Source organism: Anomaloglossus baeobatrachus, chromosome 9 (genome assembly GCF_048569485.1).
Source record: "Anomaloglossus baeobatrachus isolate aAnoBae1 chromosome 9, aAnoBae1.hap1, whole genome shotgun sequence".
Classification (NCBI taxonomy): Eukaryota; Metazoa; Chordata; class Amphibia; order Anura; family Aromobatidae; genus Anomaloglossus; species Anomaloglossus baeobatrachus.
In genome coordinates, this window is record NC_134361.1 from 112,600,259 (window position 1) to 112,614,760 (window position 14,502).

The following is a 14,502-nucleotide window of genomic DNA, read 5'->3' on the forward strand; positions in this document are numbered from 1 at the left end:
GAGAAAAGGGTTGGCAGGAAACACAGGGGAACAGCACCACGTGGGTCCTCGGAATAAAACACCAGTGTGAGGGGACGATGACCTGATCTCTGACCACTGGAGACTATTTTTTCTTCTTCTAATAGAATTAGAGGCCCCGTCTGGCTGAGATATGCAAGGTACACCCAGTGAGGAATTAGCATATGGCATCTAGGTGGGTATATAATGAGGCCAAAAGAACTAGCATCTGTGCAATGTCTTCCTGGCTCCAGTCCTGAGCCTGAACTCAAGTTCCTATAACAAAGACATAGCTGGAGATGTGGTTGGCTCAGGACCAGAAGGTCACTTGTCTATCAGAGAGGCATTGCAGTAAGCCTGTGGTTGTCCTCAAGAGCCCTTGTATCAAGGCAAAGCGTTCATTCCTATGCAGACCGTCCCTTACTTACACTGTAGTCTGTTCCCCCACCCTACAAAATTATAGTGGGTGCAATAATTTCACAGTCATGACTTCCAGGGATATCATTCTAAAAAAGTAGCACAAAAGCCAGGGGTCCTTTAATGCAAGTTCTGATTGTCCCCCCCTAAAAAAAACATTAATTAATTTTTTGGTGGGTCACAGGAGAACATATCTCACAACTTTGCAGCCCTTACAAAGTAATTTATCTCCTATTGAAGCCTATAGAATCCCCTTTCTTTGCACTCATAAACTTTGAAGCCAACAAAACTACCCCACAAACACTGCACAATACCCCCACAGTGAATTTCTCCACAGTACCCTCAACACACCCACACACTATGATGACCCTACTGTACCCCCCCTTTAACTACCCCAGCTGAGTATGGTGAGCCCAACACATTATGATCGCCAAACTATGGCCCCCACACAACCCCCCCATATAATATAATGTGATACCATACAGTATAATGGCTCCCACACCTCCTAACACTGTTTAATGTAGCCCTCAAACAGTATAATGGAACCCCCATAGTCCCTCACACTTTATAGTTGCTTGCATACATTATAATGGCACTCTAATAGCCCTTCATAATGTATAAAAGCTCCCTCACAACCCTCCAAAAAGTATTATGGCCTCAACATAGTACTCCATATGGAATAATGCATCCTCATAGCCCTCCACATAGTGTAATGTACACCCCATAATCTTCCATATAGAATAATGCATCTCCATAGTCCTCGATATATTATATTACACCTCTATAGTCCTCCATCTATAATAATGCACCCCATAATCCTCCATCTATAATAATGCACCCCATAGTCCTACATATAGAATAATGAACCCCATAGTCCTCCATATAGAGTAATGCACCCCATATAGTTCTCCGATACAGGTGAACTTACGGAGGGGGCCCAGTGCCGGTGCTGGCACTGGGCCTGCTTGACTCACTGGCCCTATAGCAGCCACGTGGTTAGCCGCCATTGGCAGTACACCACTGACAAAGACTGTTATATCTGAGATGGAAACGTTGGAGCCATCCGGTTGGGTTTCATTTTCCAACTGGACACTGTGATCAAGTATTGCATCTGCAGACTGCATGTTCATGCCAAAAAAAGAAAGTTTAAAATAATACAATGGTGCAGTCACAGGTATTTAAAGATATGTGGCCAAATACATTTTATATCACACAACACCAAGCTAATTCAAGCAAATGCCCAGTGGGCTGTGGAAGCAACCTCTAAAGTGGGCCACAGGCTCTCCTGACCTAAGCATGAGAGCTGCATAGAAATACATAAAGTCGTCACGCTCTTGACAGGAGAGTGCCGACCAGTGCGTGCACTGCAATGTGATATGCATCCAAGATGTATGGCCGTCTGACCCTGGCTATATTCTTTATATATACACTGCACAGTACTACTTCTCCTGTCCTAAATACTGGGTGTAAATCTCAGTATATGTATTGTTCTATAAATATACTGTACACTGCACAGTCCCATTTTGCTTGTCCCAACAGTAGTCCCCACATTGTATAATGGCTTCTACAGTAGTCCACACACTGTATGAGAACCCCCAAAGTAGTCCCCACAGTATATGACAGCCCCCACATTAGCTCCCATCCTGTATAAGTGCCCCCTACACTGTATAACTGGGAAGGGGGCTCTGCATTTCCTGGGGGGTAAACTTACCCCAAACCATGTCTCCCTGAAAAAAAGCCCTCCCCCGAAAATAAGACCTACTGCTTTTTTAGGGGCAAAAAAAATTATAAGAAAGTGTCTTATTTTCGGGGAAACACGGTATGTGGGGCAGTAAGAGGAGCACGGTTTTTGTGCCACACAGCTGGGGCAGTAATAAGGACACATACCGCAGCAGCGGCTCAGTATTGGGGTATCAGGAGGGTGAGGAGTTTGTGCAGGTTGGGAATAGATGGGACGGGGTCGGGAATTGGAGGTCAAATGTCTTTTTTTGTAATCTCTGCAGATGAGTTGTTCCTGGAAGAAGTTATGTCAGTCTGGACCAGATGGAAAAGATGGGAAAAGTGAACCATTCCATCCGAAAGAACGTCAGCTGTAAGTCACCATCTATAACTGCACTGTGATCTCTTGTATGTCCTGCAGCACCGATATCTACCACTATATAGTCACCATATGGCGGTAATATCAGTGTCATCAGCCGAGGTTCCACTATACCCACGATTAAGCTGCGCTACTGTAGTAATCATGGTTTCCTTGTTAGGGGCCCACTCTGATGTTTCACCCCCCCCCGAGCTGAACCCCTAGCTACATCTATATTCTAATCATGAATCGTGGTATCTATTAAAGGGGCCCACTGGGAATCTTTCCCCCAGGGCCCACAAAAACCTGGAGCCAGCCCTGCATCTGGCATTTGCCAGAGTTGCTAGATGGCCAGTCCGGCCCTGATTACAGCTCCTGTCATTGTGCCCATTTGCTACTGCGCCTGGCATTGTGACCCTTACCCCTTTGCTACTACGCATTGCATTGTGTCACTCGCCCCTCTGCTTCTGCACCTGGCAATGTGCCAGTCTTTCACTACTTGCGCCTGGCAGGGTGCCCCTCTGCTACTTGCGTATGGTAGGGTGTCCCTCGCCCCTGCGCTATTTGCACCAGGCAGCATTCCCCTCACCCCTTCGCTCTGGTGTGGCAACTGGCAGCACGTCTCTGCTACTGCGCTGGGTGGCGTGTCCCTTACCTCTCTGCGCCTGCACCTGACAACGTGCTCCTCTGCTACTGCACCAAGCAGCGTGCCTCTCTGCTATAGCACCTAGCAGCACACCACTCTGCTGCAGTGCCTGACAGTGCCCCCACCGCCCCTTACCCCTCTCCACCTGCACCTGGCAGCACACCACTTGCGCCTGGCAATGGTCCCCTTTCCCTCTGCTGCTTTAGCCTGTCGGTGCAGCCCACACCCCTCTGCTACTGTGACATACCACAGGTCCAGGGCTGTATCTACAGAGTAGCTGCTGGCCAGAAGAGTGAGCTTGAGGCTAGAGTGGCTGAATCAACCCTAAATGAAAAAAAACGGTCTACTGCAACTCTCTTGTTAGGACCTGTCTGAGGCCGTCGGCTCAAAAAGGCTTCCCCAGACTTGACACTAGCCACTCTATCCTACAGATTCCAAAGGAACCCTCCCCTTCACTTTTAGACCCCTGTACAGAGATAGAGACTTACCACAGGCAATGGGTTGCATCTACAGAGTAGCTGCTGGCCGGAGGAGCGAGCTTGAGGCCAGTGATTGATTCAACAATGAGTTAAATATAGCAAATGAAAAAACAACAGTATTTATCTGCCCAGGTCACAGAAACTGATGCACTCACAGGATACAGCAGCCCTCCTTGATAAAGATGAAGGCAGCACAGAGGCAAAATACTGATGAGACAATCACTCACAACCTACCAATTCATGGAGGCGGTGATTGCTCAGTATTAAAATTGCACAGGCACTATGCTTGTATACGGGGAGGGTAATTTAGTGCACAGTGTGCCTGGCTTACAGCCTATTACTGAAGCCCCTACTATTAGATCAAACGGAATACCCAGCACTCTATCATTGCACTCCACCGGGACAAATGACCTACGCAGCACTCTTTCATTGCACTCCACCGGGACAGACACCCTACCCAGCACTGTATCATTGCACTCCACCGGGACAGACACCCTACCCAGCACTCTATAATTGCACTCCACCGGAAAAGACACCCTAGTTTACAAGACCAACATTGGCTGTAATCGAGAACCGTGTACATAAAAATATAAATAAACGAGGTATTGGTTAATATTTTGGCCAAAATATGCAAGCTCACAACCCAACGTCAAGGCTCCTCATTGTTTTGTGAGTCCCTATACTAAATATATAAGCAAAGCCACAGAAAAATTAAAATTTCCCAAAATTTCCCAAGTTCAATATAGCAAAAAATGCTGTTGTATTCACCTGCCCAGGTCACAGAATGTAATGCAGTAACCGGATGGAGCAGCCCTCTTTGATAAATATGGAGGTAACCCAGGTGCAATACACTTATGAGACAACCACTCACAACCTGCCAAATCATGGAGGGTGATTGCTCAGTATTAACATTGCACACAGAGAAGGCCTGAATAGGGGGCTGGTCACACATGAAGTTCACAGTGCCTGGCTTATGCCTATTAGTGACGCCCATAGTATTAGATAAGGCGGGCTGCCCAGCACTCTCAGTGGACCCCACAATCACAGACACCCTAGTTTACAAAGCCAACATAGATGGGCTTGGCTGCATCCTGCATAAAAAGAGATGTAATATTCAAAAAAAATATAATAAATTTGTGGCATGGGTCAATATTTTGGCCAAAATATACAAGCTCGCAACCCACGTCAAGGGTCCTCATTATCGTGCGAGTCCCTACTTAAAATTAAAGGCAAAGCCACAGAAAAGGGAATTAAAATTCCTCGGAAGTTCAATATCACAAAAAAAACCTCTAAATCTTGCTGTGGCTTTGCTTTTAATTCACCCTTAAAGGAGTTTCCCCACGAATACAGTTAAACCTTAATCAATTGAACAGGATCACAGCTAATTCTTTTTGTGAGATAACACATTTCCCTACTTGCTTTTAAAAAATCTTTTTCCTCAAAGAAAGAATAATTTGTGATCCTGTGCTGTAATGTCTGCATACTTTTTTAAGTCCTCCTCTGCCTAGGAGTATGATCAGACTATGTCCCTGTACGGTCAGACATGGCCATTACACAGTACATAGCAGGGGTACATATATAGGAGTATCTCAGGACAGGAACATTTTTTTAATTACATCCAATTCTGGAAATAATTATTATTCCAAGATCTGTTGATTTAAATTTATGTTAAAATTAAGTTTACTCATGGGAAAACCTCTTTAACTAACTAAAGTTTTTTTCCCCCCTAAATGTTGGGATCTGTGTAAGGACATCAGCTCAAAAAGGCTTCCTGGGATAGACTTGGAGCAAAACACTCCTTTAATGCTGGTCCCAAAGAAACCCCGGCCTACACCCTTGAGCCTCAATACAAAGACAGTTTCATAGCTTTAAGATTAAAAGACACAAGTCCATCAAGTTCATTCTAAAAGCTAATGTGCTGATCCAGAGGAAGGCAAAAACCCCATGAGGCAGATGCTAATTGCCCCATATTAGGGGAAAAATCCTTCCCGACTCCACATACGGCAATCAGACTAGTTCCCTGGATCAACATCCCATAACAAAATCTAGTAACAATAACATGAAATATTCTATTATTCACAAAAGGCACATTTATGCCATCCATGAACCTTTTTCTTTCAGCGGGGGTAGTAATGGAGGTGTCTGATAGACACCTCTCCATTACTAACCGCTAGGGTTGATGCTGACATCACATCACATGCTGACATCACATCACATTCTGACATCAGGCCCAAAAGTATTAATCCGATTGGCTAGGGGCTGCTATTTTTCAGCTGGGAAGGGCAAAATAACCATGGGCCTTCCCAACCTGATAATACCAACTCCCCGCTGTCTGCCTTGCCTTGGCTGGCTATAAATATAGGGGGAGCCCTCTCCTTTTTTTTTTTAATTTATTTTGTTCACAGCAACATACAGGCATCTTCCCCATGCAATAAAGTTTAATTGGTTGCACTGCAGCCTTTCAACAAACTTTATTAGCAAACAAACAGCATTCAAACTTGGACACAGACTTTTTTTTAAACGTCTGTGTTGGAGTTCGAGCCCTGAACACCCAGTGTCTGGTATGATCCCCGAACTTTACAGTTTGGGTTCTGTCATCTCCAATCATAACACAATATATTATAACTGACATGCAGACACTTAACCAATATAATATTAGAACTTGTGAAATATGTTAATCCGGTACTTTGCAATTTAGTATAAGATATAACATATCTGTTTATAATAACACTCAAGGGTAATTTACTTCAGTACTTGAGACAATATCTCCAGCAACAGACAAGAAGAATGTACAAGACAAGATGATAAAAGTTCCCTCGCACTCCTAGACCTGAAGTGCTGAGATAAAGTCCAATGACACCGCCTCTTTATATCCAGAGACTTCCCGTTCTTAAAATCAGGTATTCAGAGCACCACCGGCGCGGACTCTACTAACTCCACAGTGATCGTGACAAGGTCCCACTCGACCGCCACAGGTCTGACCCTGCGTCCACTTTTGAAACGTGGAGGTTTCAGTCACTCAGTGTTATTAGTAGAAATTTACATATAACAATACCTAGATAGGTATATAAGACAACAAAAAATATTATCTATAGGGGATCAGGGGGCGTGTACCTGGGGTGTAGTGTATAATACCCTATCATTTGTCTTCAGTCCACAAATGACTGTTGACCACACCTAGTTGGACTCCCTTATACACAATCAGGATTTTATAGGTAATCCGTATACATTCACTCAGGTTTCCATTCAAGGAGCCTCACTGTAACATAAAACAGATCTTTTATGGCGTTTTAGTTTTAAGATTTTAAAAGACGGACAAATGTAAATGATACAAATTACCAGGAGACAAAATCCAATAAAGTACTGAAGGCAAAATCCAACAAGGTACCGGAATAAAATATATGTCCTGACCTGCGGGGCAGAGAGCCTCTATAGGAGAACGCAGGAGACCGCAGCGGCCCGTGCCCACACTCAGGGTTCAGTGCGCTGCGGCCTCCTGCTTGTGTTCTCCCTAACTCCGCAGCAAACAATTGACATGCTGCGGCTCAGGAAAGCCACACTACAGGTCAGTGTTTGCTGCAGGCCGCCCCTGCACAGTGGGCACAGAATTTCTAGAAATCCCATCCACTGTGGTTGTAATGTACAACGCAGCATTTTAGACGGAGCTGAAGCATTCTGCATCCAAAACGCTGATAACACTGATCGCAGGCACGCAGCCTAAAAGTTCACTCCTGAAGCAGTTTGCACCAAAAATTTTACAAGGGGAACTATTTACTTTAAAAGGGATTTCCCATCGTGGACAATCAGTTTAATCAGTGGTGTAACTAATGTTTGATGGGCCCCGATGCAAAGTTCAGACCTGGGCCTCCCTCCACGTACACTGACACTTGGGGTATGGGATAATGACGCTGACACTTGGTTCTTACTCTCAGCACCCAGCTTTCCTATGTTCTGATATCCATCTTGTCCTTGGCACCCAGCTTCCCCATGCTCTGCTATACATCTTTCCCTCAGCACCCAGCTTTCCCATATCAGAGCATGGGAAAGCTGGGTGCTGAGAGATGTATAGCAGAGCATGGGAAAGCTGGATGCTGAGGGAAAGAGCCATTTTCCATCAGCACAAAACATTCCCATCCCCTGCTTGTATCTTTGTCGCCCCTCGTATATAGTTTTCCAAATACTATAATGGATCCCACATAGCCTTCCATACCCCCATAGTCCTCCATATATTATAATGCACCCCTATAGTCATCCATGTATAAAGTAGCCCTTATAGCCCTCCAATTATAATGAATTTCTCAGTTCTCCATATATTATAATTCACCCCATAGTACTCCATATATTATACTGCACCACATAGTCCCCAATGTTTTATAATGCACCCCCATAGTCCATGTATAAGGTAGGCTTCATAGTCCTCCATATATTATAATGTAGCCCCCATAGTCCTATACGTATTATAACGCAACCCCATAAACCTTCATATTGTATTATGCAGCCCCATACTCCTCCATGTATAATGCACCCCTATATTCCATGTATAAGGTGTCCTTCATTTTGTATTATGCAGCCCCCTAGGCCTCCATGTATAATAATGAAGCCAGACTACCCAGGCCTCCATGTATAATAATGCAGCCAGCCTCCCCAGGCCTCTATGTATAATATAGCAGCCTCCCCAGGCCTCCATGTATAATAATGCAGCCAGCCTCCCCAGGCCTCCATGTATACTAATGCAGCCAACCTCCCCAGGCCTCCATGTATAATAATGCAGCCAGCCTCCCCGGCCTCCATCTATAATATAGCAGACAGCATCTCCAGGCCTCCATGTATAACAATGCAGCCAGCCTCTCCAGGCCTCCATCTATGATAATGCAGCCAGCCTCTCCAGGCCTCCATGTATAATATAGCAGCCAGCCTCTCCAGGCCTGCATGTATAATAAAGCAGCTAGCCTCTCCAGGCCTCTGTTAGGACCAGGAGGACGGGTAGGCCCAGGAGGTGGATCCACTGGGCTGAACACCTCACCGAGGGAAAGGTGCCCGGTAGCCGGAGCACTACGGGTAGCAGGACAGTCCGTTCAGAGGAGTGGAGTGAAGAAATCCCTGGGACCACGGAGTCTCTGAAGGTAGTCCGGGTGACGGAGCTCAGGTTCGGAGGCCGAGATGATGTCAGGCAGAATCCGGAACCAACGGAGCGAGGAGGTGGGTCACCACACAGATCCAGGGATTGGAGATGGTATGGACTGACGAGATGGCGGACAGTCACCGTTCGGGGTTCGGGAATCGTCAGGACCGGTTGGCGAGACAGGAGCGACTCTACAAGAGAGATAGGTAAGTATGGAACAAGACACAGGGAGACCTGACTCCTAGCTTAGCAAACATGAAGAACAGGCCCCGCCCACTTGGAAAGGATCCCCCTATATACCCTGTACCTGATTCTTCAATATCCTGTTGGAGGACATTGGCCCTTTAAGAGAGGGTCAATGACCGCGCGCGCGCCCTAATGCGCATGCGCGAGGACCGGGTGCCAGAAGCCAGAGCAGGGAGCGGTGCACAGGAGGCAGGAGTGCCGGGCTGGCTCAGCGTTGCCGACGGGCGCTGGGAGTGGAGACTGGGCTGCCTGGAGACCGCAGGTGATGGGGCATGGAGGTTGTGGAGCGGGGGACCGGGAAGCATGGCACGGGAGCGACGGAGCGTGACATGAGAGCGGGGAAGCGTGGCAGGGGAGCCGGTGAGCAAGGCAGGGGAGCCGGGGAGCATGGCAGGGGAGCCGGGGAGCATGGCAGAGGAGCCGGGGAGCGTGACAGCCTCCATGTATAATAATGCAGCCAGCCTCTCCAGGCCTCCATGTATAATATAGCAGCCAGCCTCTCCAGGCCTCCATGTATAATATAGCAGCCAGCCTCCCCAGGCCTCCATGTATAATATAGCAGCCAGACTCCCCAGGCCTCCATGTATAATATAGCAGCCAGCCTCCCCAGGCCTCCATGTATAATATAGCAGCCAGCCTCCCCAGGCCTCCGTGTATAATATAGCAGCCAGCCTCCCCAGGCCTCCATGTATAATATAGCAGCCAGCCTCCCCAGACCTCCATGTATAATAATGCAGCCAGCCTCCCCAGGCCTCCATGCATAATATAGCAGCCAGCCTTTCCAAGCCTCCATGTATAATATAGCAGCCAGCCTTTCCAAGCCTCCATGTATAATATAGCAGCCAGCATCTACAGGCCTCCATGTATAATAATGCAGCCAGCCTCCCAAGGCTTCCATGTATAATAATGCAACCAACCTCCCCAGGCCTCCATGTATAATAATGCAGCCAGCCTCCCCAGGCCTCCATCTATAATATAGCAGCCAGCATCTCCAGTCATCCATGTATAACAATGCAGCCAGCCTCCCCAGTCATCCATGTATAACAATGCAGCCAACCTCCCCAGGCCTCCATCTATAATAATGCAGCCAGCCTCTCCAGGCCTGCATGTATAATAAAGCAGCCAGCCTCCCCAGTCATCCATGTATAACAATGCAGCCAACCTCCCCAGGCCTCCATCTATAATAATGCAGCCAGCCTCCCCAGTCCTCCATGAATAGTAATGCAGCCAGCCTCTCCAGGCCTGCATGTATAATAAAGCAGCCAGCCTTATCCAGGCCTCCATGTATAATAATGCAGCCAGCCTCCCCAGGCCTCCATGTATAATATAGCAGCCAGCCTCTCCAGGCCTCCATGTATAATAATGCAGCCAACCTCCCTAGGCCTCCATGTATAATATAGCAGCCAGCCTCCCCAGGCCTCCATGTATAATATAGCAGCCAGCCTCCCCAGGCCTCCATGTATAATAATGCAGCCAGCTTCCCCAGACCTTCATGTATAATAATGCAGCCAACCTCCCTAGGCCTCCATGTATAATAATACAGCCAACCTCCCTAGGCCTCCATGTATAATAATGCAGCCAGCTTCCCCAGACCTCCATGTATAATAATGCAGCCAGCCTCCCCCAGGCCTCCATGCATAATATAGCAGCCAGCCTCTCCAGGCCTCCATGTATAATATAGCAGCCAGCCTCTCCAGTCCTCCATGTGTACTAATGCAGCCAGCCTCCCCAGGCCTCCATGTATACTAATGCAGCAAGCCTCCCCAGGCATCCATGTATAATAATGCAGCCAGCCTCCCCAGTCCTCCATGAATAGTAATGCAGCCAGCCTCTCCAGGCCTCCATGTATAATATAGCAGGCAGCCTCTCCAAGCCTCCATGTATAATATAGCAGCCAGCCTCTTCAAGCCTCCATGTATAATATAGCAGCCAGCCTCTCCAAGCCTCCATGTATAATATAGCAGCCAGCCTCTTCAAACCTCCATGTATAATATAGCAGCCAGCCTCTTCAAGCCTCCATGTATAATATAGCAGCCAGCCTTTCCAAGCCTCCATGTATAATATAGCAGCCAGCTTCTCCAAGCCTCCATGTATACTAATGCAGCCAGACTCTCCAGGCCTCCATGTATACTAATGCAGCCAGCCTCTCCAGGCCTCCATGTATACTAATGCAGCCAACCTCTCCAGGCCTCCATGTTTAATATAGCAGCCTGACTCCCCAGGCCCCCATGTATAATATAGCAGCCAGCCTCCCCAGGCCTCCATGTATAATATAGCAGCCAGCCTCCCCAGGCCTCCATGTATAATATAGCAGCCAGCCTCCCCAGGCCTCCATGTATAATAATGCAGCCAACCTCCCTAGGCCTCCATGTATAATAATGCAGCCAACCTCCCTAGGCCTCCATGTATAATAATGCAGCCAGCTTCCCCAGACCTCCATGTATAATAATGCAGCCAGCCTCCCTAGACCTCCATGTATAATAATGCAGCCAGCCTCCCCAGGCCTCCATGCATAATATAGCAGTCAGCCTCTCCAGGCCTCCATGTATAATATAGCAGCCAGCCTCTCCAGGCCTCCATGCATAATATAGCAGCCAGCCTCACCAGACCTCCATGTGTACTAATGCAGCCAGCCTCCCCAGGCCTCCATGTATACTAATGCAGCCAGCCTCCCCAGTCCTCCATGAATAGTAATGCAGCCAGCCTCTCCAGGCCTCCATGTATAATATAGCAGGCAGCCTCTCCAAGCCTCCATGTATAATATAGCAGCCAGCCTCTTCAAGCCTCCATGTATAATATAGCAGCCAGCCTCTTCAAGCCTCCATGTATAATATAGCAGCCAGCCTCTTCAAGCCTCCATGTATAATATAGCAGCCAGCCTCTTCAAGCCTCCATGTATAATATAGCAGCCAGCCTTTCCAAGCCTCCATGTATAATATAGCAGCCAGCTTCTCCAAGCCTCCATGTATAATATTGCAGCCAGCCTCTCCAGGCCTCCATGTATAATATATCAGCCAGCCTCTCCAGGCCTCCATGTATACTAATGCAGCCAGACTCTCCAGGCCTCCATGTATTCTAATGCAGACAGCCTCCCCAGGCCTCCATGTATACTAATGCAGCCAGCCTCTCCAGGCCTCCATGTATAATATAGCAGGCAGCCTCCCCAGGCCTCCATGTATAATATAGCAGCCTGACTCCCCAGGCCTCCATGTATAATATAGCAGCCAGCCTCCCCAGGCCTCCATGTATAATATAGCAGCCAGCCTCCCCAGGCCTCCATGTATAATATAGCAGCCAGCCTCCCCAGGCCTCCATGTATAATATAGCAGCCAGCCTCCCCAGGCCTCCATGTATAATATAGCAGCCAGCCTCCCCAGACCTCCATGTATAATAATGCAGCCAGCTTCCCTAGACCTCCATGTATAATAATGCAGCCTCCCCAGGCCTCCATGTATAATATAGCAGCCAGCCTTTCCAAGCCTCCATGTATAATATAGGCAGCCAGCTTCTCTAAGCCTCCATGTATAATATTGCAGCCAGCCTCCCAAGGCTTCCATGTATAATAATGCAGCCAACCTCCCCAGGCCTCCATGTATAATAATGCAGCCAGCCTCCCCAGGCCTCCATCTATAATATAGCAGCCAGCATCTCCAGGCCTTCATGTATAACAATGCAGCCAGCCTCCCCAGTCATCCATGTATAATAATGCAGCCAGCCTCCCCAGGCCTCTATATATAATATAGCAGCCAGCATCTACAGGCCTCCATGTATAATAATGCAGCCAGCCTCCCAAGGCTTCCATGTATAATAAAGCAGCCAACCTCCCCAGGCCTCCATGTATAATAATGCAGCCAGCCTCCCCAGGCCTCCATGTATAATATAGCAGCCAGCCTCTCCAGGCCTGCATGTATAATAAAGCAGCCAGCCTCCCCAGGCCTCCATGTATACTAATGCAGCCAGCCTCTCCAGGCCTCCATGTATAATATAGCAGCCAGCCTCCCCAGGCCTCCATGTATAATATAGCAGCCTGACTCCCCAGGCCTCCATGTATAATATAGCAGCCAGCCTCCCCAGGCCTCCATGTATAATATAGCAGCCAGCCTCCCCAGACCTCCATGTATAATAATGCAGCCAGCCTCCCTAGACCTCCATGTATGATAATGCAGCCAGCCTCCCCAGGCCTCCATGCATAATATAGCAGCCAGCCTTTCCAAGCCTCCATGTATAATATAGCAGCCAGCTTCTCTAAGCCTCCATGTATAATATTGTAGCCAGCCTCCCAAGGCTTCCATGTATAATAATGCAGCCAACCTCCCCAGGCCTCCATGTATAATATAGCAGCCAGCATCTCCAGGCCTCCATGTATAACAATGCAGCCAGCCATGTATAACAATGCAGCCAACCTCCCCAGGCCTCCATCTATAATAATGCAGCCAGCCTCTCCAGGCCTCCATGTATAATATAGCAGCCAGCCTCTCCAGGCCTGCATGTATAATAAAGCAGCCAGCCTTCCCAGTCATCCATGTATAACAATGCAGCCAACCTCCCCAGGCCTCCATCTATAATAATGCAGCCAGCCTCTCCATGCCTCCATGTATAATATAGCAGCCAGCCTCTCCAGGCCTGCATGCATAATATAGCAGCCAGCCTCACCAGGCCTCCATGTATAATATAGCAGCCAGCCTCTCCAGTCCTCCATGTGTACTAATGCAGCCAGCCTCCCCAGGCCTCCATGTATACTAATGCAGCCAGCCTCCCCAGGTATCCATGTATAATAATGCAGCCAGCCTCCCCAGTCCTCCATGAATAGTAATGCAGCCAGCCTCTCCAGGCCTCCATGTATAATATAGCAGCCAGCCTCTCCAAGCCTCCATGTATAATATAGCAGCCAGCCTTTTCAAGCCTCCATGTATAATATAGCAGCCAGCCTCTCCAAGCCTCCATGTATAATATAGCAGCCAGCCTCTTGAAGCCTCCATGTATACTAATGTAGCCAGACTCTCCAGGCCTCCATGTATACTAATGCAGCCAGCCTCTCCAGGCCTCCATGTATACTAATGCAGCCAACCTCTCCAGGCCTCCATGTATACTAATGCAGCCAGCCTCTCCAGGCCTCTATGTATTCTAATGCAGCCAGCCTCTCCAGGCCTCCATGTATAATATAGCAGCCAGCCTCTCCAGGCCTCCATGTATAATATAGCAGCCAGCCTCCCCAGGCCTCCATGTATAATATAGCAGCCTGACTCCCCAGGCCTCCATGTATAATATAGCAGCCAGCCTCCCCAGGCCTCCATGTATAATATAGCAGCCAGCCTCCCCAGGCCTCCATGTATAATATAGCAGCCAGCCTCCCCAGACCTCCATGTATAATAATGCAGCCAGCCTCCCTAGACCTCCATGTATAATAATGCAGCCAGCCTCCCCAGGCCTCCATGCATAATATAGCAGCCAGCCTTTCCAAGCCTCCATGTATAATATAGCAGCCAGCTTCTCTAAGCCTCCATGTATAATATTGCAG

The 14,502-nt window shown here is 48.0% G+C and overlaps 1 protein-coding gene across 1 annotated transcript in view; it reads left to right on the forward strand.

Moving 5' to 3' along the window:
- The first annotated feature begins 2,427 nt into the window (after positions 1-2,427).
- LOC142250532 (transmembrane protein 185A-like) overlaps positions 2,428-14,502 on the forward strand; it is a 48,311-nt gene continuing 36,236 nt past the window's right edge. The window contains exon 1 of the mRNA XM_075322709.1: positions 2,428-2,506. The gene's annotated coding sequence lies outside the window, so the exon portion shown is untranslated. The remainder of the gene's footprint in view (positions 2,507-14,502) is intronic.